Source organism: Lepisosteus oculatus, chromosome 10 (genome assembly GCF_040954835.1).
Source record: "Lepisosteus oculatus isolate fLepOcu1 chromosome 10, fLepOcu1.hap2, whole genome shotgun sequence".
Taxonomy (NCBI): domain Eukaryota; kingdom Metazoa; phylum Chordata; class Actinopteri; order Semionotiformes; family Lepisosteidae; genus Lepisosteus; species Lepisosteus oculatus.
The window spans coordinates 9247900-9274653 of NC_090705.1; the positions used below are offsets into that span (position 1 = coordinate 9247900).

Here is a 26754-nt window from a genome sequence, read left to right on the forward strand (position 1 = left end):
AAGCAAAGTATACTGTATATTATTTATACAGCAGCTCTGTATTGGATAAGGCACCTGAGAAAATGGGTGGCTGGATAGATCTCATCCAGCCCTGTCTCAAAAGACTTTGGGGAATCAGCTTCAATGGCATGGCTGGGCAGCTGAGGGGGGCGGTGTGGTGGCTCTATAGCCAAGGATCTGTGCCTGAGGCTGGAAGGTTGCCAGTTCATATCCTGTGGCTGGCAGAGGAATCCTACTCCCTTGGGCCCCTGAGCAAGGCCCTTAACCCCAGCTGCTCCAGGGGGGCTGTATAAATGTCTGACCCCAAGCTTCTCTCCCTGTCTGTGTGTCTCGTGGAGAGCAAGTTGGGGTATGTGAAAAGAGACGACACATTTTTGATACAAGAAATTGTATATGGCCAATAAAGTGATCTTTTTCCACACACCCTTTGCGTGAAAAAGCGCCTCCTCTTTTCATGTTGTCTCCATGGTGTCCTTGTGTCCTCTCATTCAAGTTCTGCCTCTTTTTCACCCAGGGAGAGCCCACACGAACTCAGAGAGCACATACAATCTCCATGCGGAGAGCACCCCTTGCCCTCAGGGTCCCCGTGCTGTTCACTGCCATGCCCACCTGAATGGGATTCTTGGATCGATTAGCTGCTATTGAACAATTGAGCTACACGGGCCGAATGGATTCCTCTCATTTGCAGTCTTTCTTATGTTCTTGTATTCCCAAAGGACGCCAGTGCTGCATCCAAAGCGAGCTTTGTTGTGATCTCAAAAATGAGCATCACAGAGATAGCGAAACACTAGGGCTAGATAAAATAAGATGATAAGTCCAAATGAGGTCTAGATAAGCCCTGAGAGGCACGCTGGTCTTCTACGCCAACATAAATATTCCACCAAGACACAGCTAATGCTATTGTTATGCAAAAGAACCACCAACCTCTTTTCTTTACAGTAGGAATGAAAACATCTGCAATGACAGTGGATTTGGTGACAAAAGTGTTGCAAGCTTTTTGAGCTGTTCCAAATGTTGCAAGCTTTTTCATGGCTTTAGTTATCGGAATCCAGAAGAAACGGGGGTCTCCGATGGCAGTGTTTTGGAAATGACAAGAAAACCTTCTGAACGGCCCCAATAGGAGAGGCACGAGGGAGGTGCCGCAGTGCTCCAGAGCAAGATTGCCTGTGTGGGCTGACAGCAGCGCAGGAGTAGGGTTACGTCAGGAGACGTCATGCCTGGTAAAATGAGGGGTTTTGCTGAAGGACGGGCTTGGGGTCAGTCCTCTGATCACTGCCACAAGCAGAGTCTGCTGCTAATAGAGACATTTCCACCTAACCAGGAGTTGGCAGGTGTTAACACTCCAGTGTTGAGAATGCCCACACGCTGAGCACTATTAGGAACGTTGCCAAGTAGGCTGGCTGGCATCCTTGCTCTGTTGTACAATGCAGGGGAGGTTTTCTGAAGGAAGAGAACGTGAAGGAACACATGGTGCCTGATTCCTGGGCACAGAGGGATGTTTCATCTTTCACCCCTGTGCACTTAATATTTTTTTTATTTTGTCCTGTACACATAGACATTGCAGTTTATAGGAGAGCAACCCTGACATAAAGTTAAGTGAGAGAAAGGCTGTAATACAACATAGTAATGCAACATCAAAGGGCAGGCAGAGATATGAAACTATTGTAACGCTTACGGCCGACAGGCACTGTGTAAGAGCCGGCGTACCAGAGCAGGTGACGTCGCCGCCCTTCCCTGTGATAGCAGGACTACAGCTACTGGGCTGTAGAGAGTTCTCTCTTTGGCTCACCGGGCTGGGTTCCTGCAGAGTAACGTGGGAGTCCCGGGTTCAAGCCCCTGACGGTGGGGGGCCGACCTAATGCGGCAAGGGTGCCCGCCTGAGCCCCCATTGCGTTACACTATTATGCCCTTAAAACTCATCTCAACCCTGTGACTTCTGATTGTAGTTATTACATGCTGAGCATTTATGTCCTTTTGTCTTTACTTTTAGGAACAAGGTCTTCTTGTTGCTTGCAAATCTTTTGTTCTCAACAATAAGGGGAGTAGCTATATATTTTCCGATTCGTGTTTCCTCTTAATGACCTTGTCCTGATCACAATCACAATTTCAAGTCAAATTCAAAACTGGGGCTTTTCCAAGAATTCCACTGATCTCCCCGCTGCAAAGACACCATTCCTTAATTTAAAGGGCCCCAGACTACTGCACCAAATAAAAGTTTCCCTCTGATCTCATCAGTTCATTCCATGATCATCCAATTGTACAGTGTTACTTCTGTTAATACCTTTTTTTCATTCACTTCATGAGAAATCATTTAATATAATAAGACAGGATCTTCAACTGAAAGCTATTAGGATTGGCCTTGCAACAAAAAGGTTAAGATTTAAGATTGTTAAGAACTTTTCAAAATTATGTTGCTTTTATGTACTGTACAGAATGTACAACATATCATTTTTTTTACCATAGAAAGCAAAATGAATTCCTTTTGGTTGCACTGGTCCTAAAACTCTGATCCTTGCAATTGTTCAAAAACACAATCCATCAGTATCCTAGACAAATAATCTCAGAACTGGGGAGACTAGATAGACACATGCAGTATGTTTTCTCTACTCTACTATGGCTGCAAATTAAATTTAAGCAGGAGGCACATTATTAATAACAACAAGAAGAAGAAGCGAGGGATATACACATTTAGTTAAGCAATCAGTTATCTGTCTGCATAAGCATTAATATTGAAGAGATGCTGATGGCGCCAAAGGAAAATGTGTACGCATTTCTAATGAGGAGTGAGGCATAACAAACATCTCTTTTATGCGGAGAGTAATATTACTTATTAAAATTGCATCTTAAATATTTATCGTTTGATAAATGGCCTCCTCTGTTTCCTATTTTTGTCCCTGTGGATTCAAAACAGGGCCGTGTATATATAAACTCCAAGCAAATTATTCCCTTCCTTCAGAAAGCTTGATTAAAAAATAGCTTTATCGTCTGATTAATTATTTAGACAGTGGCACAGAAATTAAATCTAAAAGTTTAAATTCTAATAACAGTAGTTGGGTAAATACTGAAGAATATTGCAGTGATGCACTTCAGTACAATCTTGTCTCCCTCCCAATTATTGTGCAGTATTGGTAGGGGAGGTGAGGTGGAAAGACATCTTAACAAGAGAAAAAAATGTCCAGAGAATACGTTTTAATGGGCTGCCAGAAGTACATCATTCTTTAGGAATAATGAGCCATAAAAAAGAAAGACGATAACCATATACTGAATGTGAGTAGATACACTTGCTTATATTCTTACATTTATTTGATAAATTCCTAGTGTTTGTGGGTAAGAACGGGGTTGTTTGTCGCTTATTTAAAAAAATGCAAATGATTTTTGCTTACAGAGAATCCTGTTCTGCTTTCTTGTCCATGTGATCCACAAGTCATGGGACTCTCATTAACGTCATTGTTTTTCTCCTTCTCTGTATTTTAGACTTCATCTTTTACTCTTCTGCTGTTGAAAGGCATTGTGCTTCATTGTGCGGCATTCATTTGTTTTAACTTTCTAAAATGCTTTTTTTTTAAGTAGTGTAAAATGTAAAGAAAGTGCTTTTTTAAATCCAGCCGTGAAAGTTCAGGAGAGATGGTAGGTTTTTCCCTACCATCTAGAGACTGTAGGTTCTTCTTCACTTCCCCTGCTCAAACCTGTAATCTGCTCCATGACATCACTTCCTGAAAAGCCATTATTACCTCAGTAAACCTCTCTCCCCCTCTTCCTCGCATCATCATTATTATTATTATCAGTGTGATGTAAAACAAGTAAGAATTTGTCTTGCGTTTTGTGTAATCAAGTCACTTTTTCTACTTCGCTTTAATTGCTGACTGGGAAAATGTCTCAGAGCAGAGCAGGGCATGGTACTGTACGTTTTTCCTGCTTTCGTTATTATACTGTGCGTCATGTGAAGTGTTCTGACTTCAAGCACCCCAAGGCTCTGACAGCTTTACAGCAGGCTGTTGGATGATGAAGAGCTGAAATCAGTTTAGGTCATAAGAACAGAAAACAGTTTAATTGGAAAATAATAAGTGAGGGTGTTGTGATAATACCTTGAGTGTCAGTGATGTTTGAATCCTGACTAAAAAGCTAAGACTTAAAGGTAGATTAATGAGGTGGTAACTGACCAAGGACTGATGCTGCCTTGATATTTGACAATGCACTTCAGCATCAGACCAACTAGTGACCCCATAATTCACCAGAGCGCTTTGAAACAGGACAGGATTTTAATATCATTGCTGAGAGGAATAATTAGAAACAAAATGATTGTGTGCAGTAAAATCATACTGTAGCAGTTCCCTGTTCCTGCCACTGAGTAGAAAGCTGATCAATTATCAGTTCGTTCACAAAGGTCATTGTGAATTAAGTTATGCATACAGTGTACTACCCAAAAGCCAATTGGCCACTTTTTTATATAAATTACTGCAACAAAATGAATAACAAACATAAATATGGTAATGGTTTTTGGGGACAGTGTAATGTAAATCAAACAAAGATGGCAAAAACACATAAAAAATCTTGTCCTGACATCAGCTTGCCTAGCAAGAAAAAATATAAAAGATAATGGCATTTCCACTAATATCAGGAATTATCACGAGTGCCATCACACGGATACTTTGTCTCTGTCACATTCCGTGACAGTGTAATAAACAGGAGAAAAAATGAACGGACAAAGATTTATTTAGGGTAACAACAGACTAAACACATAATCCAAGATATCCCAACAATTATCTACAAATTATTTACAAAACCGGGACATTGTACATTACAAACCTGTATTCACTGACCTCTCAAAATGGGACTGCATAAGGACCAAGACCAGTTGATATCACCAAAGTCTTTGTAATGTATAATAATCATTGGAGCTCCTTTGAGTTCTTGCCTGTCCTTTCGGTGTTCAGACTTTTTTTTTTATTTATGCCTGTAAAATTGTTGTCCAGTCAAAGGTTTTCAATTTTTCTACCCCGATAAACCTCTTGCATGCATTAGCTCTGTGTTTCAGGTCCCTGTAATACTGCATGGAGCAGCATCAGTCAATAAGCATGGAATGATTTTCATACATTCACATATTTTCAACTCTACATAAGCAGATCAAATGTTTCTGTAAATGTCAGAATCCATTCTGCTGCCATCATTATTAGTGTGAAAAATATGGGGCAGGGTTTTGAGAGGGAGTAGATTTGGGCTTTAAAGTTTTAAGAAACCTCTACCCACTGTGATCCTGACTGTAGTTTCTTCTTCCTTCTGGAAGGAAATCACATTTTCAGGTAGGCAAATGGAAGGGTGTTTGTTTCTTCTCAGGGTCTTTTGTTTGAGGACCTGTGGGACATTGAAGTCTTGTTTGCTGTATAAAAGAAAAAAGAGGGATTTAGAGGGAAAAGTTTCAGTGGTAAAAATGTGGTGTGCTTTGGCTGTTGTTTTCTCTGGACCTTAACCTTTCCATCACTTTGGTAAATGTTTATCTTGGTCCCATCTGTCCAGAAAACTTTCCTGGCTCATCTTTGTACTTTTTTACTTTCCAGGCAAATTCCTAAGCATAGTGGAAGCAATTTCATGGCCAGGACATGCACGACTGCGTCTGGAACTGTCTCAGGTGTAATTCACAAAGGTGTTAATGCTTCATTTAAAAGTTACCGTAATTCCATTTGAGGGCAATTTCATTAATTACTTTATTTCCATTTGTGCCTTTTAAGTATCTTGCTTTTTTAAATAGAAAGGAAGTTTAATAATCCCCATGTGGCAGAACAATTTATGCTTTTTTTATAAATTTTGAGTCAACAGTTATTTTTCCATATTTCCTTCCTATTCAATTACCAATTCTCTTGTAATGGACCCAACCCCCTTTATTTTCCCTGTATTAATAAAGTACTATTTTCACATTTTCACTCCGTCACTTAAACTGTAGTTGAATTGGCCAATCGTTTTTTATTAAATCCCTGTGTGACTGGTGTAGGTGGTGGCTATGTTTTCTGCCTCTTGGTTCCGTGCATAACCAGTTTGTTATCTTTCAGTGGACGGCAACTTCTCAGCCTTTACTTTAAGCAATAGGTCTCTCGGAATGTTGTGTGCCTCTTGACAAAGCTACGCTGAGGGTGCAATACTGTTCTGAAGGCGTGAGATGAGGGTCAGCGAGTGTGCCAGAACAAGGTTACTGCTTTGTTGGGGGAGGCCCAGGAATTCAACCAGAAAACTGACTGTACTGTATGTCCTTGCGAGAGTGCATTACAGATTGACTAGACTGGTTAGTCCCTAACGGAACACAAATCACATTAATACAGCAGTCAGAGCATTGAAATCCTTGTTTCTGCCTCCGTTCACCTCGTTGTCTTTAAGGTAAATGGCATTTGGATTGTGACTTGCCTGACCTTCACAGTTGTGGCTGGTTACTTTTTAAGAGGCGGCTACGCTGCTCTTACAGAGGTGACAAATACGTAACAGTGAATCTTTCCCACAGGAAATGTAGCTTGTAAGTGTCTATTGCTCCTACAAATTACTGTTACTAATGAACAGCTGGTGCTTTATGGCATTCATTAGGACCATCAACCTAGAAAAGAGGGCCTGGCCTTTTCCTTCTAGACCAGGTATGCTCTGGTCTTGGGGGAATCACAGCCCACCAAGACTGGAATCGTGCACCTCTTATCTAGACAAGCCTAAAGCTTATTTCCGAAAAAGTTTGGAAAGTAACCATTCTGCTTATTGCACAGAAATCAAGTCCCTTTTAATCCTTGTGATCTAATGATCACAGTTGACTTACAAATGCAGCCTGATAATAAAATCTGGAATTTGTTTAATGAGATAAACATAACACACTGGTTACACTGATAAATAAATACTACGGGGCTAAACGCCTCACTTAGTCAATTGCAGCCCTCCATTGTTGCTCAGCTCATGCCTGAGTGAATACTAAATTTCTCTGTCACACTTCAATAAACCTAATTGTGCAAAATAAATGAGCTAATTTCTGAAGTTCCAGTGTCTGTGCAGAAGATAAGGATACTGATTGATTGACTTTCTTTAATTTGAAAGAGTGTCAGTTATGCATTGCGTTGAAAATACTCTTACATATCTGTTATTCACTACATGCACAGCTTTGAACCCACAGCCAGCATTCTTCCATCTTGCTCTTTGCAGGGAGCATCCAAGTGGGTCCCCATGGATGGAGAATGGGATACAGTCTATCATTTGCATTTTTAGTTTATGCTGTTTTTAGCAGCATTGCATACGATAGAAACCCCTAAGGGCTTTGAAAATTATTCTGTAAAAGGCAGGTATGACATAAATGAATCATGAGACTTTAGAGAATTAAAGTTAAATTCTGCTGCATCTTGATAGAACTGCAAAATTAAATCCGAAAGACAACGTTGCTGAAAGCTGGGGAAAGGAAAGAGTAACATTCGGAAAACAACCCAAGATTTTTCTTTCTCTACCCTTTGCGTATAAGGCAATAGGGAAAGAGGCAACCTGGCAAACATTCATTTAGTCTGGTCAAAAAAAATCTCTCTTCCGGTGTAACATTTCATTTTTAAAGCTGTTTTTCCAAAGCACTTATTGCCACGACTCCAAGAAACTCTTAATACTTTCACCATTTTGTCATTTGTTTCATTTGATGTCATTTTTGTTTACGGGCGGGTCTACTGCTACAGCTCTCTGTAAATTTTCCTTCCCATCCACTAATACCCTTGTGTGGAGCACTGTGTAGGCCTGAGGACTGAGGGGCTGCGGGTTCAAATCCCAGATGAGCAGCATGCTCACATGTTCACAGGCTGCTAAAGCCAACCCACCTGTATCAGTTATATATAGAAAAGTGTACTGCATGTGTTATAACATAAGTAATATTAATATGTAAGATGAAAAAAAGTAGCATCCAAATAAATTGATAGTTAGAACAAAAGAACAGCTACAGATAAGAGGAAAGCATGTGGTTACTTTTTGGTAATTCATGGATAATTGAAGTGAGGATCTTATTAAGCCACTTCTTTTGACAATCCAGAGTACTGGCTTAAACAGCATGGCTGGGTAGCGTGTTTCATAGCCTGCTTTCTTAGTCCAAGAAGTGGCTCCTGTTCTCTGTTTTAAATACACTTGCTTATAGATTCAACTCACTTATCTTTCACTGCTGATTCTGGAGAAGTTCTCTGGGTTGACTTTCTCAGAGCCTGTCAGGACTTTGAATGCTTGTGTCAAGTCCCCTTGTAGTCTTCTCTGTGCAGGACTTTAGAGAATTAAAGTTCAATTCTGCTGCATTTTGATAGATCTGCAAAATTAAATTTAATAAAATGTAAAAAGGTTCAGTTGTTTTAGCTTTTAAGACCAGGAATGTATGTGAAATACAGTATGTTAGTAAGACTAGTTTCCTGAACAAACACAAATACATACTTTAATTACTTGTACGAAATAATCTTAACTTTAATATTTCAAATCTGCATTACCTACTTCACTAGGCTTTAATGTCAGAATCATCTATTTCTGCATTTCAGGATTGTTGCATGTGATCTACACATTTGCCAGCTACTGATTGGATTGCTATTGATCTGACAAATCTTTTACCAGAATACAGGGAATGTGCCACACTAAAGCAAAGCACTGAATAAATGTAATTCCTGGGTTGTTTCAGAAGTGCTCTCATAGGCAGCGAAAACCCCACACATGTTGTTCAGAGCTCAATGTGACAGAAATGATACACATCTCCGACAAAAAAGTCGGAGATAATTTACTCTTTTCATATGTGTGAAAAATGCATGTAACGATTGCTACCGCTGATAATTCTACCCAGCCATGTTGTTGGTAACCTGGCTTCTTTGAAGAAACATCTGGATGTTAGCACCAGATATGTACTGTAGCAATATATAGCAAACTGGGGCATACATGCCTATGAAGTTAATGTAGGTATTGTTCAGAATATGTGATTGGATGATTGACTGATATGTAGGTGCATGCTTCCTTCTCATTGGTTGAGCAATCAGTCAATTAGAATTAGCCACTCAGGTAAGTTGTTAAGACTTACACATACAGTACACAACTCTTCATTGTTTTTTAGGGGCAGCATTCTTGTAGAACGAAAGCCTCTGGTTTTTACTGACCAGATACTGACTGATACTGTGTTGCAGTTCCCTTTGCTGCTGTGTACAGTAGAATCAATAATAGATGCACTAACGTTTTCTACACTTAAAGCACCATTTGTTTATTCATGCTATGGCAGTAATAACACTGAGAATCCAAGCCTTGAACAAATGTGCAAAATTACTTAGTGTGATCGCAAAGACTAGTAAGCTGACATTAGACACCCTCTTGACATCAGAACGTATATGTGAATTTTATGTCATGAGGATTTTGCTAAATGTTTCCAAAAACATGCTCCCTTTTCAGCTTGCATTTTTTTTTCCCAAAAGATCATGGATCAGGCCGTCTTGAGAAGAAATTGTTTTGCAGTGTGACCGCAATATATCTGTTTTACTGTCGTGCAACCGCTGAGAAATTGCGAGAAGGGAAACATTCTGCAAAGGTCATTCCTAAATAATCCTGGACCTGCGCCTGGATGTTGCTAAAATCTTGCATGAAGTTACAGTTTGGCTGAGTCATCATTGCCCCCCATCAGTATTTCAGAAAGCAGAGCAGCCAGGATTGTCAGGGTGAAGGTTATGAAACAGGGAGAGCTTGAAAACTCCAAGCATCTGCTCAGAGGAAAATAACTGTCAACAGCCGTGAGCATCATGACTCAGATCTGAGTTTATCACTCATAAAAAGACTTGAAACAGCTGCTGCTCTGTGGTGCACTGAAGTAGGATACACGTTGCTGTTTTTTTTTTTGTAATCTCCCTCGTGTTACTTTTTTAACAATCCAAATATTACAGGTTTCCCTGAAATGAGGAAAATTGCCTCATCTCAGATTCGGGAAAGTAGTAGGCAGAGCTACTGGAGTAATGCATACATGTGAGTTTGTTCATCCATCCATATTCTGCTTTTTGCAATTAAGGGTTGCGGCGGAGCTGGAGTCTATCTTGGTAAGCAATGGGCACAAGGCAGGGTACACCCTGGACAGGACGCTAGTCCATTGCAGGGCACACACAGACACAAACACAGACACACATCCACACAGATGTGAGTTTTGTTTTCACTAGTAGCTGACGACGAATATATTATATTATATTATATTATATTATATTATATTATATTATATTATATTATTAGGACACATTTTCCCCAGGATAACATTTGTGTGAGCAGGAAAATTAAATTTGACACGAATATCACATACACTAATCAGAAGAGTTGCGGGTGTAGTCTCGAAAAGCGAATTAAAAACCCGAAGAAGTGATCAGTTTCTCACTGTCTCTTCTTAAATAAACACGCGTACCAAGGGACGTGTAAAGATTCGGCCCGTCAGTCGAGCCACGAGTTCAAAAGGGCTCGAATCTGCAACTTTACGAACAAGACCACTGTTGCACTTTTTATGCAAAGCCCATTCGTCAACGTGAAAAAGAACCAGGGTGTTTTTTAAGGGGCACTGCATACAAGGTTGTTGCGTGTAGTAAATAATACATCCGAGAAGCAACACTGGAAAGTCCATCGTCTCACACCTGAGGACCGCGGCAATATTGGAAACATATTTTTTATTTTCACATAACAGAAGTGAACGTATATCTGAGTTCTTTAATAAACTCATTATCCGTGTGTTTGTACTTACAGTGGTCTTATGCGCTAACATGAAGCGATGAGCTCACAGTCCTCTTATCTTTGTGTTTCCGGCCGGTCCTTGGTGTAGAATACAGCGGGAGGGCACACCTGCCCTCTGAAGACACAGGTGTGGGCGCCTGTGTTAGATCCTCGGGGGGAGTCGAGTCTTCTGCAGTCTGCAGTGTAATGACCCAAACCTCTTTGCTTGTCCTGCTCTATGAAGTTGCCCACCCGCCCGTCGAACAGCACAAACGACGAAACCCACCGCAATCGTTAGTGCAGTATTTGTGCCGGTTTGTGTCGCTGTAAGTAACGTTTGTGCTGCTTTCGTTTCCGAGATATAGCGCCTTGTGTTTTTCGGGCAATCACGTGACTGTCTACACGGGTACTTGAAATTCTGATTGTGATGAAAACAATGAGAGGGATTTGTTTTCCGAGTCTGTCTGGTCGGGTGGTATGGATATTTCAATATAGCGCCTTCTTTTCCTGGATTTGACGTCAGCAAAGTCACGACCACCAGATCTTTTCAGTTGTGATCTTTTGATCTGTTGACCCCAGACTTTGCAGCCATTATGCAAATAAACAGTTTTACATTTAGGGAGTAGTTACTATTTTAGTTCATTGGGTTATGTGTTCTAACCATGTTCTCGAAAATGTATTGCTTGTGAACTCCTTTCATTGGGGAAGATACACCAGTTTCCAAATTACCGCTGGTACAGCACGAGAGCCCATATTCACATTTTTAGGTATTAGCTTCAAGATCGATATCATTTAACAATAAAAAAACACAATTGAAAACACGAGCATAATAATATAATGATCATAGACTTTACATTTCTATTCATTTTTAAAGTACAAAGCCGAAGGTGTTTCCCCTACCTTAAATATACGATTAAAATTGTTCAAATACCATGTATTCATTTAAGAAAGCAGCGGAGACAGTTATACTGCAAATAAAAAAAATATTTTTATTTCGAAGAGTATGGGACATTGTGAATCAATAAAGACGTTAAAGCCGATGTAGTTATTTTGCAAATAAGTATAGTATTTTAAAAATAGATTCTCATTGACAGTAAACAAGCCGATCCACCTGGCGCTGCCGGCTTGAACAGCTCTCAGACCCGTGATTGGCTGAACCCCCGAACAGCTCGGGCCGCGATTGGGTGAAGAGTGAGAATCGACACTCTGATTGGGTGAAGCGCCTCAGCGGAAGTTCTGTGTGTACCTTGTGTGCTGAATGAGCACGCTGGATATACAGTAACACATCCATTCGTTTCCAATTACCGATCAATCTAAGAGAAGTCGCACTGAGGTCAAAACTGAATAGCAGACAAAGAATGGCGTCCACAGCGCGTTCACGACTCCGATAACGTCACGACAGGAGTGCGCGCACCACGATCACATCGCGATACCCATTGCGACTGGCGCATCACTGTCGTGGCGCCACTGTCGTGACATTAAGTCCATATATCGCGAAATGAAATACCCCGACTAAACGCCCCCGCCCCATGTCGCGACACAGAGTCCACATATCTTATTATGACATACACCGGCAAAAATGCCCCCCCATGTCGCGACATGAAAGGCCTTATATCGTGATATGACATACCCCGCCAAAAAATGCCCCGCCCCATGTCGCGACATGAAATGCCCTATATCGCGATATGACATGCCCAGCCAAAACGCCCACCCCCCCATGTGACATGGAGTCCATATATCGCGATGTGAAAAAAACTGTCATGTCGCGAAATGCAGCCCTTATATCGCAACATGTTCTATCTGGGTATATCATGTCCCGATATGAGACCTTTGTTGTGACCGTGGTGCCAGAGTGGCATGGAAGCACGGCGCCAGTCGTGATGTATACTGCCGCGATATACATGCGATATACATGGGGTCCCGATCATGACATGCTGCGGAGGTCTGCGGAGGTCTCGATGGTATCCCACAGTTACGCGTTTGGCAACAGCGTATCACGGTAGGGAAAGAAAGGAAAACGTGCCTTAGAAAATAAAAACCATAGATCCTACAATCACGGTGATTTTACATATATTACAACAACAGGTTTATGTCATATATGGTTAACTTGTTGGCATGTCTTAGTACTATTATTCACATCTAAGGAGGCCCATATATTTATGGATATTGATTGTCTTTAAAATGTTAAAAGGTAAGAGCTAAACTGTAACAGAGCGCTTGAACCCGGCAAACCGGGTCACTGGAGTTCAAAGGCACCATGCATGGTCATGTGATCACCGGAAAACCAAGGCGCTATATCTCGGGAACGAAAGCGGCAAACGTAGCACTAACGAATGAGACCGGTTTGGTTTCCCTACAACATTGTAGGGGGGACTGAGTGACGTCACGACCCCGAAAAAAACAAGGCGCTTGGAAACGAAAGCAGCACAAAAATCTTGGAAACGAAAGCAGCACAAACGCTACTTTCACTGGCGCAAACGTAGCACTAACGAATGAGGTGGGTTTAATCGTTTGTGCTGTCTGTAGGGGGGTCATCTTCACGGAGCTCAATCCCACTCCTGCGGCTTGGTGTAGCTGCCGGGGATCGGCGCGGGTGGGCAGGAGGGCATTTCCTTTTCTTGCCTCTCAAGGTCGGGGAGAAAATAATACAGCCGAAGAGCAAGAGCGAGTTAATTTCCTTTGTCTCCTATTCAGCCGGTAATGAGGGCTGCGTGTGGGACGGGCGGGGGACCCGAAGAGGCGCTGACCTGAGGATGACTTCATCCTTCAGAGGTTTATCACGAGCCCCACACCGTCAGCCAGGCAGCCTCACACAGCGAAAGCAGGGACCCGCCATCTGCGCTGAAGTTAATGAGAAGGAGAAAGTGTGAGGAGGTGAGGGATGTCACTGCCACCGCTGTTAGGAGGTTAGAGGGGCTGGGGTTTGAAAGGTGGCATTTCTGTCCCTGAACACCAATAACATATGCACTCCCTTTATTCCTCACTTGTTTTTTTTCCCGCTTCGCCAGGAACACGAGGGATGAGCCGAGGCAATTTAATTGTAATCGTCAATAATGCATAAACAGGCACAGAGTGAATATGTATGCCGTAAAAAAGAAGAATTTAATGCCGTGTTTAATATTACAACAAAGGGACATGCAAGACGTACGTTTGAGGGAGATGTTTTTAGTTGGTTTTTGTAACGGCACTTTATTTCACAATTTCTAAACAGATAAAAGAAAAATTAAAATTCAGGGCCAATTAGGAAAGGGATTTGCAAGCACTTAAAAAGGAACGATACCTAGAAAACGCACTGTACAGTACAAAGCTCATTTCAAAACAAAACTTAATCCGTCAATAGCCAATGCTGAAGACTGCATAGCCCAGCTGCAATGGAGGAATTTGCCTTTGGAACAAAAGATTTAGAGAACGGAATAATCTTGAGACGGAAGAAGAGAAAAGGCTATTGAGTTCTTTCAGCTCAGATGTTAATAAATAATCAGTCCCTTACTGCATTCTCAGAATTTTTGTGGCTATTAATTTCTTTGTTGGAAAAGAAAGCTTAATTCCCAAATCCCCATTTACTTTCCAATCTTCAGAGACCTTTTGATTTACCAAGAAAGACCAATCAAAGGTTATTGACCTTCATGGATTTGACAGTTCAATTACAACCTATTCAAATGCAGAACAGTCTGCGAAAAAGACCCAGATTGGAATTGGAGAAAAGAAGAAAAGGGTATTTTTAGTCGTACCATATTAGAAAAAAGAGAACTGGGTAATACTATTCCATAGATAGAGAGATACTACCTACATGTTTTCTTTTCATGAGCAGTTTCTCAATACAAATTCGCAGGAGAGGCAGGATTAAATGCTTACCATTCTGAAATGAATTTACCTGCACTTGGATTCTTTAATTGTACAAAATATGAAAGAAAAGTGGGAATACTGCTCAGTGCCGAGAACTAAAGCCAAGCTCAACAAGGCAAAAAACTAAAAATACAAGCCACAAAAGTTCAGTCAATTTAGTTCCAGTGGTGAAACGTAACCCTATCTCGCTGCACTATAACATGCAGGAAACATTAATACTGCCGATCTAAAACAAGACAGTTTTTATTTACTTCTGAGTGTCTCGTAAAGGTTTTCCTGAATTGATCCTTTTCAGTTTCACCCCCCTGTATTGTAATTTGCACTCCTTTGGATATTTCAAACCAAGTTGATTTATAACAAATCTCTCTGCCTCAGGTATTGAGAAAAAATAAATCAAATCGCTATGCTAGACTTAGAAGTTTATAATCAAAGTATGAAGTTCACTGTATTTAATTTTGTGGGCTGTGGGAGCAATATAGCACTTCCTATTTGATGATTTTGCTTTTTGTTTGTTTTGTTCTTTGGATTAACAAACAGATTTGTACAGTAGCAGTTCTGTCAACACATGGATAGTTTGTAGTGGTGACATCTGGTTGGGATATTTACAACGGATGACTTCTGAATGCACTGAAGCTGCTCATTCACATCTGTAGTCTAGACTAACTGGCACTGTGGATTGGGCTCCATCCCATCTACAAAACAACTGCGACCTTCCTCGTTTTATCGACTGAGATGTCCCTGTCTCGTGAGCTCATATATTCCAGGCGTGAGTGTTCGGGGGGAATGGCGTGTGTGCTGAAGGAACAGGCAAGCCAGAATAATCTATTTGTTCCTGACAGTTCATGAGTCCCACCCTGTGGGTAACACTGCCTGCCTGTGGAGTAACATTGAAAACTGCAGGGTGTTTTTTTTTAACTCAATTAGCGCTGTCAGCCTAAAAAAAAAAAGGTATTTTGACGGTGTTTGATTGGTGTTTTTGTGCACTGCAGTTTTGTTTGTACAGAAATGACCTTTAATACACATATTTATCTTTTTATGCTCTCTTGTCATACGTGACACCAAAGGTTTACAGACTTCACAGTGTGTCAGTTCTGTGCACCAGTGTGGGAAACCATTAACCTAAACATGAACCGTCATCATGTTTTCAACCCAATTTGTGCCTCTTTAAATGTAGTCTCTACAGCACAACCACAATGCCTTCGGTGAACACTCTTTCATGAGATATCTCACCTTTGCTTGCGTTTTGAGATTTTCGCAGATTTGAAAACATCCCTTGTTGTACAGTATGAACTTGGGAATCCAGAAAAAGGAGGAGACCAGCAGATGTAATGAAAACGAGTTAAGAAACTCATTCCAACTGGTGTTGCAAGGTTCTCACCGAATCAGGTTCCACACCATGGTTTGGTTAATCTCCTATGCATACAAAACCATGAGGAAGAAAGTGCTATCCTCATTCCATTAGGCAGAATTACACCCTGAACTAACATGGCAGTCCCTCGCCGGGCAAGCGCTCACACGAAACATTCAGAGTCACTTCATCCAGCCAGCATGTCTTTCAAAGGTGGGTAGAAACCGGAGCACCCGTGAACATAGAGAGAACATGCAGACTCCTCACAGAAGGCTTCCAGTGTGGAATTGAACCCAGAATCCAGGAGGTGTGGGACCGCAGTGTCAAGCACTGTTGTGCTGCCCTGATCTCTAAAAACTTGCAAAATGATATTTGGCAAATCCTCAACTTTAGCTAGACCTAAAGGAATAAAGTATTGTGTTTTGGAAAAAGTGGATTTTCTATCAGTCTAAATATATCCATGTAAATTACTGATGGAACAACAAATGGCAGGTATGTTAAAAAACATATTACAAATACTATTCATTAGATGTAAAATTAAGTCAGTTGCCATGTACTGTTTTGCTGTAGGCAGTTTCAAGCTAGACTAATAAATTAGTTACTGTTCTGCTTTAGAGCCTTCTAATGGCCTGTATTACCCACTGTTATATATGTGGATTAGCACATTCTAACTGCATAACAATGAAACTTCACACAAAGGCCAAACGCATTTCGAGATGGAGTGTAAATGTCAAAGTCGCGCCACCGATGCAAATGGATCATGCTTGAAGGTTTAATAACAAAAAAAATGAAAAAAGGACGAGCCACTGGGGATGAGAAATGGAACGTACTGTTCCTGAGTGCTACGTCTCAAGTGCATTGACTGCTGGGTATGTCTGTGACTGAGCCGTGCAACAAACACAATGTAAATACGTGAGATTTGCAACAGAAATGTTAGACATACTGAACTGGAAAAGGGGATGCTAGCATTTGCAGTATTGCTCCATCATCAGCCTGAAGTGACTTAAATCAATTATGCAGAGAATCAATAAAGTTTTGAATTATAGCCATGCTCAGCTTTTGCTGTAACTGTCTCAGCCTTTCCTTCGAAAGATCGAATCAGTGGGAGATTGGCTTAGTACCAAACACTAATGCAGTTTTTCAAACTAAGTGTTTAAAATTCCTAGCCTATGGTTTGAAACATTTGATTCCTTATTCTTGTATAGCAATATAAAAATGTCATTCAGGCTTATATCATGGAGTGGGAATGAGATTACACTAGAAAAGAAAGCTCAATGCTGTATTCCTGAAATGATGGCATAAGAAATGCCCTGTCCTGAGAATTTCACAACACAGGGTTGGCACAGTAGGAAGAAACTGGTGGTCTTCAACATTAGGTACCTCTCGATTAGCCTCTACATACAGTGTGAGTAGGCATCCTGATAAACTCTTTAGCGATATCAGATGACCATCCATCCATTTTCTAACTGCTTCGTCCAGTTCACGGTCGCCAGCAGTGGGGCACAAGTCAGGATACACCCTGGACGGGACGATAGTCCATCACAGGGCACACACAGTCACAGACAAGCACACAGTCAAGCCAGGACCGGTTTTCCCAGAAGCCAGTTCACCTACCAGGAAGTCTTTGGACTGTGGGAGGAAACCGGAGCGCCCAGAGGAAACCCACACAAACACGGGGAGACCATGCAAACTCCACGCAGACAGCAGCCTACGTCCGGAGCCGAACCCAGGACCCCAGAGCGGCGAGGCAGAAATGCTAGCCACTGCGCCCTCCACGACCGTTAGAAGTGAAATATTGTTGTTGTGGCTGTGTATTACCATGAAACAAGAGGCTGAGTCAAGAATGCTTGGCTGGCTCTGTGGGAAACAAGACTTTAAAACCAGAGTGGACACACAGAAGGAATTTGTCATGTTCAGTGGTGAAGAGCTGGCAGCAGAAGATGTGGGTATAATTCAAAAAGGAAGCTGTGAGAGTGCCCATTGGATGCACCCTTTCTCTCTCAAGGCCTGGACTTGAATAAATAATCACTTCTCTGTGTGATGTGCTCCTGATATTACTTCCTAATGACATTCTATTGCTGAGCTTCTCCTTTGCCCTGGTTACTTGGAACTTCAGCCGTACAATAAGATGACCATAGTTCTGTAAAAACCCAGTCCAAGCCCTCTCCAAAGAATATAATCAATATTAACAATGCAGGCAACATCAGCTCATCTTGCTGGGTCTACAGTGGTGTACTTCATACATTTTCATAGTTCTGGCTCAGATTACCACAACTGCGTTTTCAAACTGATGTCAGGTCAGTTTGACAAAACTCAGAACTGCCACAGGAAAATACACCTAGCTCCTTTCAGGTATTTATTCATTACCTGTCCTTGGTAATTAAAATACCAATTGCGATTTCTTTTCCATTATGGTCAAGTGCACGATAATAATTTGCATTGCTGGTATTTTTAGTGTGCAGTGACAATTCATGGCATGGTATGTAAATACTCCCTCAAGCAGAAAGGGCTACTCCCTCAATCTCTTTTGTTGGATGAGTGTTTAAAAAAAAATGCAATCAGTTTATTGCAGAGATGATAATATACTCGTAACAAATGAAGTGGGAGTAGTGAGTAGGCCTCTGAATTCATAAATAGGTTCAAATCTCTGGTGGAGCACTGCTGTTGTACCCTGGATGCAGATTCCTCAGTCAAACTGCTTTCAGGAAAATGCCTAGCTATATCAAGGGGTATAAATTCATTCACTTTGGGTAGAACCGTCAGCCAAATTAATATTACATTTAACCGTCAGAAAATTAATATTGTGTTTTGTAATTATTATTATATTTAAAATAAAATAGTGTTATTTTATAGAGTGTCTTATCCCTGAAGAGCCTCCATTAGCTTTTCTCCAAAACACTGATATGGAATGATTCAACAATTGTTAGAATATCAGATAATTTTTAGCTCTTTTTTTTTGAAGGTCACTTTTAGTGTCTTGTTATTTCTCTCCGGCGAGCTTGGCAAGCAGCTCAGGTGGTGGGCCGAGACTGTGGATTTTCTTTTCTTACTGCAGCTCCTGCCTGAATCCCTGGTTTCATTACTCCTCTCCAGAGGGGACAGCCCGGGCTGTATGAGATTGTCACCTGGCTCGGCACCGGGCTCCGCTGGATTCTAATACTGCTGCAGACTGCTGGCTCTGTTCGCTTACTCTGTCTCAGGATTACTGAGTCAATGGCTCCACAGACTCAGGAGCGTAGTCAATGAGCAGAGCAGCTTGTAAGATCACCTGCCGCAGTTTGAGAATTCTTAACAGATGACCATATGGGCAGCATGTTTACTCCATTGTACTTTTTGGACAATCAGTCTGTATAAACCTATGCACATTTTGCACATATTTTATTGCTTTTACAGTGGCTATGATCAGCACATTTTGCACACACCTATGTATTTATTTATTTTTATTTATTTTGTTGTCTTTTGTTTTATAACTATTCCGATGTCTGTTTTGCTTGTCTTGGGGTGGACTGCTGTAACACATCAATTTCCCTACGGGATTAATAAAGTCTTATCTATCTATCTATATGAGCACAGGAGCTCCGATCTCAGTCTGTAATTCATGAGGAATAATAGCAGAACCTAAGACTGAAGAGTACTGAAAAGTGTTTGAGTGTCGAGTCATGGTACATTTGTCTTAACCTGCTTGGCTGAGGGCCAGACCCCCTGGCTGGAGGACGAGGGGGCTGGGATCCCCATTCAGAGGGAGAAGTGAAACAGGAGGGAGCTGCAGAGCTGAGAGATGGGGGTAGGAGGATTGCAAGAGAAGAACGTGAAGGAGAAATACAGTAGGCTGGCGTCAGCTATTTCGCTTTTTTTTAATTGAGGAAGTGATGTCATGGGTGATTATGATTTAGGCCACAGGAAACCGGGTAAAGGTTTATTCCATGCTGAAAGGAAAAGAAAAGAGACACAGTGTTTCAGCTGGGGAGCCTCCAGGCGTGAGGGAGAAAAGGGAACTAGCAGATTAATGAAGCATGGGAGGACAAAGTGCAGAATAGTTAAGAAGGGGCAGGGAGCAGGGAGTAAATGGGCACGAAGCAGGTGAGAATGAGTGGCCAAACTCAGGGAGAGCAGGAGCAGAGGCGTGAAAAGCCAAAATCTGCAAATGAGTAGAGAGGATGATTATGATTTAGGACAGCTGAGAGGGATTGAACTTGGCTTCTTTCATTCCCTCCTAAACTTTTGGTTGAAAGCGATACCATTTTCTGGAATTTTAAATACAGGAGGCAAGACCCTAAACCCACCACCTTTGTACAGGAAGCTCACTGTAGAGGTCACGTGCCGAGTGCCTGGTGACTCCACCAATCACCTCGGGGTAGGTCTGAGACATGAGCCTATTGCTGCCCTCGCAGGGCATCACCTGACGCGGGTGAGCGAGTGCACAAGTAGCACACTTCTAGTTCCCCCCACTTGCTCAGTATTGTTTCAAATCCCCTTTCAGTCGCTCCCAGGAGTGAGGGTGGAGGAGGGATCCGACACTCTCATGCTTGGGATCAAGCTGACATGCCCTCAACCGGCCACATTAAGCCAATAAATCAATCTAATTCAAATTAAGTCTTTACTCCAAACTTAATTAAGATGTGTCGTTACCACTGAATACTTGTAGCTGCAATATTGGTGCAATTGTGTCAGTATTCACCTGAGGGCCTTGATATTGATCGTGGCTGACTGTGCTATCTCCCCAAAACTGCAACAGGTACTGTCTCTAGTCTCTTAAACTGTCTTCTGCTAGATTGTCTCTCTTCAATACTCGACCGTTAGATAACAAAAAATCTGATTCTCGCTGATTTTCAAACAAACCAGAAAGTAGATTTCTATCCAACCTGCTGACATTAGAGACTTATTGAATGGCTATTTGATGTTCAACGAAGTTCACCGCACCGGGGTTCAATAACGCAATATTGAAAAGTCTCCCTCACAGCCATTCATTCCTTAGATGTTGGTGCAAACGCAGTTGATGTGCAGAATGTTCATCCTTTGAGTGCGTGGTGTTTTTAACACAAAAGGATCTCAGCCTCTGCTGGGATCTCTGTTTTACCCTCTATAAGGTTTTTACCTGTGTTTTCAGATCTCTCCTTCCTCCAACCTGATGAAGTATTTTAGTTCTCAGTGTCTTCTGTACACACCATGATTCTGCTGACTGCCTCTCAGCTGGTGATTTATTAGCAGACTTAGACTGTTTCAGATTTACTCAGCATGTTAACTTCCCAACACATATCCATTGCCACACAGTTGACTTGGTTAATTCTTGTGCAGTGGAAACGTCTTCCTATGAGCATTTGAACTGGGTATATGTGTCCACAAGGCTATGAGACCTGCTTCTTCCTTCACCTCCTGCTAATAGTAAAAACAGACTATGCATTACCTTCCTTAGACAGAATGTGGTAAATTCAAGCAGGCTGGTGGTGAGGATTACAAAATATTTAACTTTGTGTAGCTCTGATTTTTTTGCTAAATGACTCTACTGCCATTTACAGTACAATTGACATTCTAGTTCCGAAAAACAGTTTTAGTTTCATTTTTTTCTTCTCCTGCTTAACAAGTTGTATGGTCATTGTACAGTATTTTGTATTTTCCTTTGTACTGGCTATTGACACAGTAGCAACAGCCAGTTTACTGCAAAAGCTCAAATGCGATGATGACCCCATTGCTGTTTAACAGCATTTCTTCACTGGGGGAGAAGAATTTCCAGACAGGATTTATTAATTTAGCTACTAAATCATAAATTAAAAAAAAGAAGGGGTGGAGGAACCAAAGACGAAACAACTTGGGCATTTCAACCACCAAAATGAGAGTTGCAAGCAGGATTCTTCTTGCAGCCAGTAGCAGAAAAAAAGAACCACAGAGACAGTGGTTTGAAGCCTGCTGCAGGAAATCCACACGAAGCTGTCAAAACTTTACAGAAATAGCAAAGGGAAGCCAGCGGTCAAGAATTATTAAAAGACTCGAGAGAAACCAAAATAATCTGTGTATGTGACACAGAAAGTTTCTACGTAAGACAAAAAGCTTGTCATGGTAGAATCAGCATCTACATTCAAGCATTCCATAATATTCGTTTCTGACATTAGGAAACAAATAAACTTCCGGATAAAGAACGTGGTTTCTTCTATAGAAGTCTTGTCAAGATTCTGGGCCTCATCCTGTAAATAATTTTAATTCTGGAGTCGGTGAGCTCACCTGCCCACTTCCAGTCAACAAGCACCATAAAAAGAAAGAAATCAGGCTCAGGGATCAGGCAGGGACACTCTGCAATAACGCCCTGTGTGTATATAACACCGCATCGAATAACAAAGCTAACATTATAAAAGTGATCCTGTTGGGCTGGAGGCATGCTGATCTTGATTTTCAGAAGACAATCATTCTTTAACATTAGGACTGGGAAGCTATGCTTTTCGCTGAGCGTTTGCATTTCCCTGCCGAAACTCCTCTAGGAAATTGTTAAAACACGTTTTACAGTTTCTTCTATATTCCTGTCAGGTCCATCTTGGTCAGTTGTTACAAGATGAATTATTTCAGCTTTGCTGCTTACTTTGATCTAGGTGACATCCGGTACTTTTTTCAGGAAAACGTGGAAATTGTTGTTTAAATATACGAAAAAGCAGCATTTTCTACATTTCCTGCGTGGCCTTCATTAATGTTAAGTCAAAGGATTTCGAAAAAAGGCATAAAGGAAAAGGTTAAAGTTTTTTTTTTCCCGACTCCCATGAAAGGAAACGTCTGCAACAAGAGTTTTAATCCCTTTGTGCAAAACCAAAATTGTCTGCAACCCCCCCTCGCCCCCCCTACAACCCCCCCTTGCACCCCTCGTGTCTTTGACTGCACCAACAGAACTCTAGCTCTGCCATTAAAGCCATTTGCATCTGACTGAGAACCCATTAGAATTTTAATTAGCCTGACCTGAAAGGCAAGCCTTTCTCAGCCCTGAACAAGGCTGCTGAAGGCAAGAGCACTTTACAGTCAGAAAGGGCAATGCAGATATGTAATTCCATTAGCCAAACCCATTGTCGTAATCAATCAGTGGACGCAATATTTTATACCAGTGGGTGCAAGGTGAACCAGGGGCCTGCGGACGAGCCTTTAAAGCCTTTCACAGCTACACGCCAGGTTCACATTCAACTGAGCTCACAAAAGGAACATAAAGGGGGGATTTTTCTGAACTTCGCCTGCTGAGGGCATTAGATTTATTCCCTTCTGTAAACTTCTCATTTTATTAAAAAGGTATAAGTTTCCACAGAATATGCAAATACGCTAAATATATTTCCCCATTTTCACATTTCCAGGGCACCTCATTTATCCCATTCCTTTTATGAGTAAATGCAAAAACCACCATCCATTAGGTAATTATTTGGACAAGTATTAAGCCATTCAACTTCTGAGTACATGTACACTGCCTTTATAGCAGGGTAAAGGGCAGTCGAGTGTCATTTTTATTTCCCGGTGCTGCCAAATGATTTTCAGTACGATTAGGATACGACTGCTGTCACTTTACATGTAGTTTGCGGGACATGAAGAACATTTTTAGAGTCGACCCTGGGAAATGTGGGGGCTGTGATAAAAATGAGCTAAGAGTTCCACAAACAGTTGCTGATTTTTACTAAGGACGCCGCTATTTCATAGGCCAATTAAAAAAAAAAACAACAGACTCCACTCCAACATACTGAAGCACTTGCAGTTAAGTAGGGTGGGCTAAAATGCAATTCACCGCTCCTTTGGAATAATGTTATAAACAGCAAGACTAGAGCATTGGACAAAGCTCTCAATGTCCGGATTAGGACGTATAGGACCAGAAATCTCCTGAAACAGCACACCCACTTCACAAGCCAGAGTGTGGATCGCTTAGACCAGTCTTCTTCAAGAGAACTGAGAGGATGAAATTCAACAACAAAAATCACGTTGAAACACCAACGCCTCTACTATGCTGATAGTAACTGGCAATGCATTATAAATCAAGGTGCGGTTTTTAAAAGTTGAACTGATGAAAAGGTTTTGCACAGCAAAGCAGATCCTTTAAAATGACAACAACAAGAAGCGAAAACCAAGATAAGTCTTCAGGCCCTCTTCGAAGGCTGCCCCAGTAAGCTGCCGTGCCTGTCTCGTCCTCCCTTTGCTACTTTCCTCTGCTCCGTTATTCTCTTCTGTTCCTGTCTTCCTCAGATTTCTCTTCCAATGCGAAGCATGCCCAGAGGATGAGTACGCGTGCTGGCGAACCGTGATCAGTGCGCAGGAACTGGTGGAGAACAGCGAGACCTCTTCGATGTTCTCCCTCTTGCCCCATCACATCGGCACACAGGTGGCACCTGCGGAGAGTGGCTACTGTGTCTGTGTCTGTTGGAGTCGTCCTGTTCATCTCATGACAGAGGCTGCATAATCGACTGTCACATGCAATTCGTCATTACATGGCAGAAGCGTTATGAGAGGTCATCGGAGGTCACCAGCCCATTAGGATGTTCAGAATTGACAATTTGAACAACCTATTAAGTCAAAAATGTGTTCAGGTAGATTGTATACAGTGTCAGAGTGTGACAAGCCTGCACTCCTGCCTGACTGACAGTCAAAGTGAAAAACGTATCTTAGCAGGCATGGACAGACGCATGATACCACAGAATACACCCTCTCAGTGCCCTGCATGCAGGGGTTTCACAGTGGGCGTTGCGTGGGCATGCAAATTGTGACGTAGTCTTGTGAAAAATGAGAATGTTGCAAGTAAAAGAAGATCTGAAGCCATTGCCTAAAATTCTGAGATGTGATGAGGGCCGCTATACAATTCACTGCTGCCACAGTGAAGGCTGAGTGGGGGCCAGGCAACAAGAAACAGAAGAACTGAACCCGCAGATGTGAACAGACATTGTCATTTTGGGATTTGCGGATCACTCAAATGGAACTCCTGGGTCAGTGTTTTGATAGGATCCTTAAAGCAGATAATAATTCCTGCAGCAGCCCACTCTAGGCAGGCTTGAAAAGGCTAATGTATTGTTCTGCAGCCCATGCAGAGACCTGACCCCACAGCCAGATAGCAACTGTGAGATCATCTGGGAAGAAATGTCCTCACAGGGTTTCTGCAGCCTAATGCACTTGCACAGGCAGCCCTATTAAGGACACGATCCAAAAATCTCGTTACAGATAGGGCATGCCTTTTGTAGGAGGACAAAGAACAAGCCTATATTTAGATGGAATAACATCCCTTTTCACAATTCTTACCCAAACAGCCTAGTATTTTCTTATTACTATAAATGGTAAATTTCCTCAAGTCAAAATCGACAGGAATTTTTTCCGCCAATAATAGAATATGTTTCTCACAAGGTCTGAGTAAAAACAGTAATCAGAGCAATGGTATTTCCTCAAAACTTTGTTTTCTGAGTCATGCAAATTTAGAGAATTGTTTCTTGGTAGTAGTAACCCACTACCCACCCACAAGCTGCCCAGACAAAGACACTTGTGTTTAACTGTACATATAACGGATGGCTCAGATATCGTTGTGGGACAAAAACGCAGAACATCCTGTTTTTTATTGTTTTTCAGACAATAAGGATTCTCTACTGTCTCTGAAAATGCCACCCTTGTAATTGTCTCCTTTATCATGGTCTTCGTGCAAATAAAAAAATATATACCACTTAGAAATAGGTGTGTAGTGAGAGGGTTAGCTGTTGTAATTCTTGTGAATCAGTTAATCCAATGTCACGATCCATCATCGTGATCCAAATCAGATGCCATATGTTACAACCAAAAGATCAAAAAGATCTGCTTTATCATTTTAAAAATCTGAGGGGCTCATTGTAAGAGGCATCATCTTTGCTATAAAGTTGCCACTGGCATGACATAAAGGGTTAAAATACTGACGTTCGTATAATATTTATTTTCAGAAGGAAGGGCCCTTCTACACACACTGAAATTACCTTATAATTAGAAAACTAACGGGAATGTCATAATTTAATTTTCCAAATCCATTACAGACGTAACGCCAGTGAGTGGTGTACCAGTGGATTACAGACATTTCTAAGGTGGGTAATTAACAAGACACAAAAACAGACGCCATCTGAGTGTTGGCAGATGTGTGACAGGCCCGCATCAGTGAGAACCATGGATGGAGAGATGGGCCGTGAAGGGCTGATCCCCTGTCCCTGAAGCTCTCCAGAAGGAACTCCACACATGGTTCAAACTTCAGAGCGCTTTGACATGCAGCACCGCTGGGATTGGGAAAGAACTGGTGTGTACTGTACTGTATATACAGGGCCTTCCACAAGTACTGGGACTGCACGCGTATAACTGTCAGTCACGTGCTGTACAGTCAAGTAACTTGTATGTGTTTGTGATCATAAGCTTCATAAGAATGATAGGTATGGTATAACCTAATGTGTTGTTTTGTGGGAACGCCATGCATACACTTCATCATATTAGAACTTAATCATACTATATGCTCAACCAATGATTTCAAGGGACCATTACTAGTTTTAGGGCACAATCACTTGATGTCAATTCCAGAGTGTGGAATTACTTCTAATTTTATACCCGTGTGTGTGTTTGGTTGCATGTCCCTTTGAGGCAACAGCTGCATGAAGTCTGAGACTCATCGAGCTCATCAGCCTTCCTTGCTTCATTATTTGACGTGCTTTGTTACAGCAGTCAAGGGATTTCAACCTGGCATTGCTCGTTACAAAAACTGTTGACAACCATACCATCCATCCATGTTCCAACTGCTTCATTCAATTCAGGGTCCCTGGAGAGCTGGAACCTATCCCAGCTAGCAAGAGGCACAAGGCAGGGTACACCCTGGACAGGACACCACTCTATCACAGGCCACACACACACACCATGGACAACTTTTCCAGAAGCCAATA

At 41.7% G+C, this 26754-nt stretch overlaps 2 long non-coding RNA genes across 3 annotated transcripts; one reads left to right on the plus strand and one right to left on the minus strand.

Annotated features, from left to right (window-relative positions):
* Positions 1-4695: 4695 nt before the first annotated feature.
* LOC107078707 (uncharacterized) lies at positions 4696-17643 on the minus strand. Of its 2 annotated transcripts, XR_011190630.1 has the most exons (4): positions 17495-17643; positions 13434-13527; positions 8137-8287; positions 4696-5377 (listed from the first exon to the last, which is right to left on the minus strand). It is a non-coding gene; the product is annotated as an uncharacterized lncRNA (long non-coding RNA). The 2 variants fall into 2 exon arrangements; XR_001479672.2 differs by lacking the exons at positions 13434-13527; positions 17495-17643 and adding an exon at positions 10718-11027.
* LOC107078709 (uncharacterized) lies at positions 13103-25514 on the plus strand. Its single transcript, XR_001479675.2, has 3 exons — positions 13103-13183; positions 13381-13560; positions 24074-25514. It is a non-coding gene; the product is annotated as an uncharacterized lncRNA (long non-coding RNA).
* The last annotated feature ends 1240 nt before the right edge of the window (positions 25515-26754 follow it).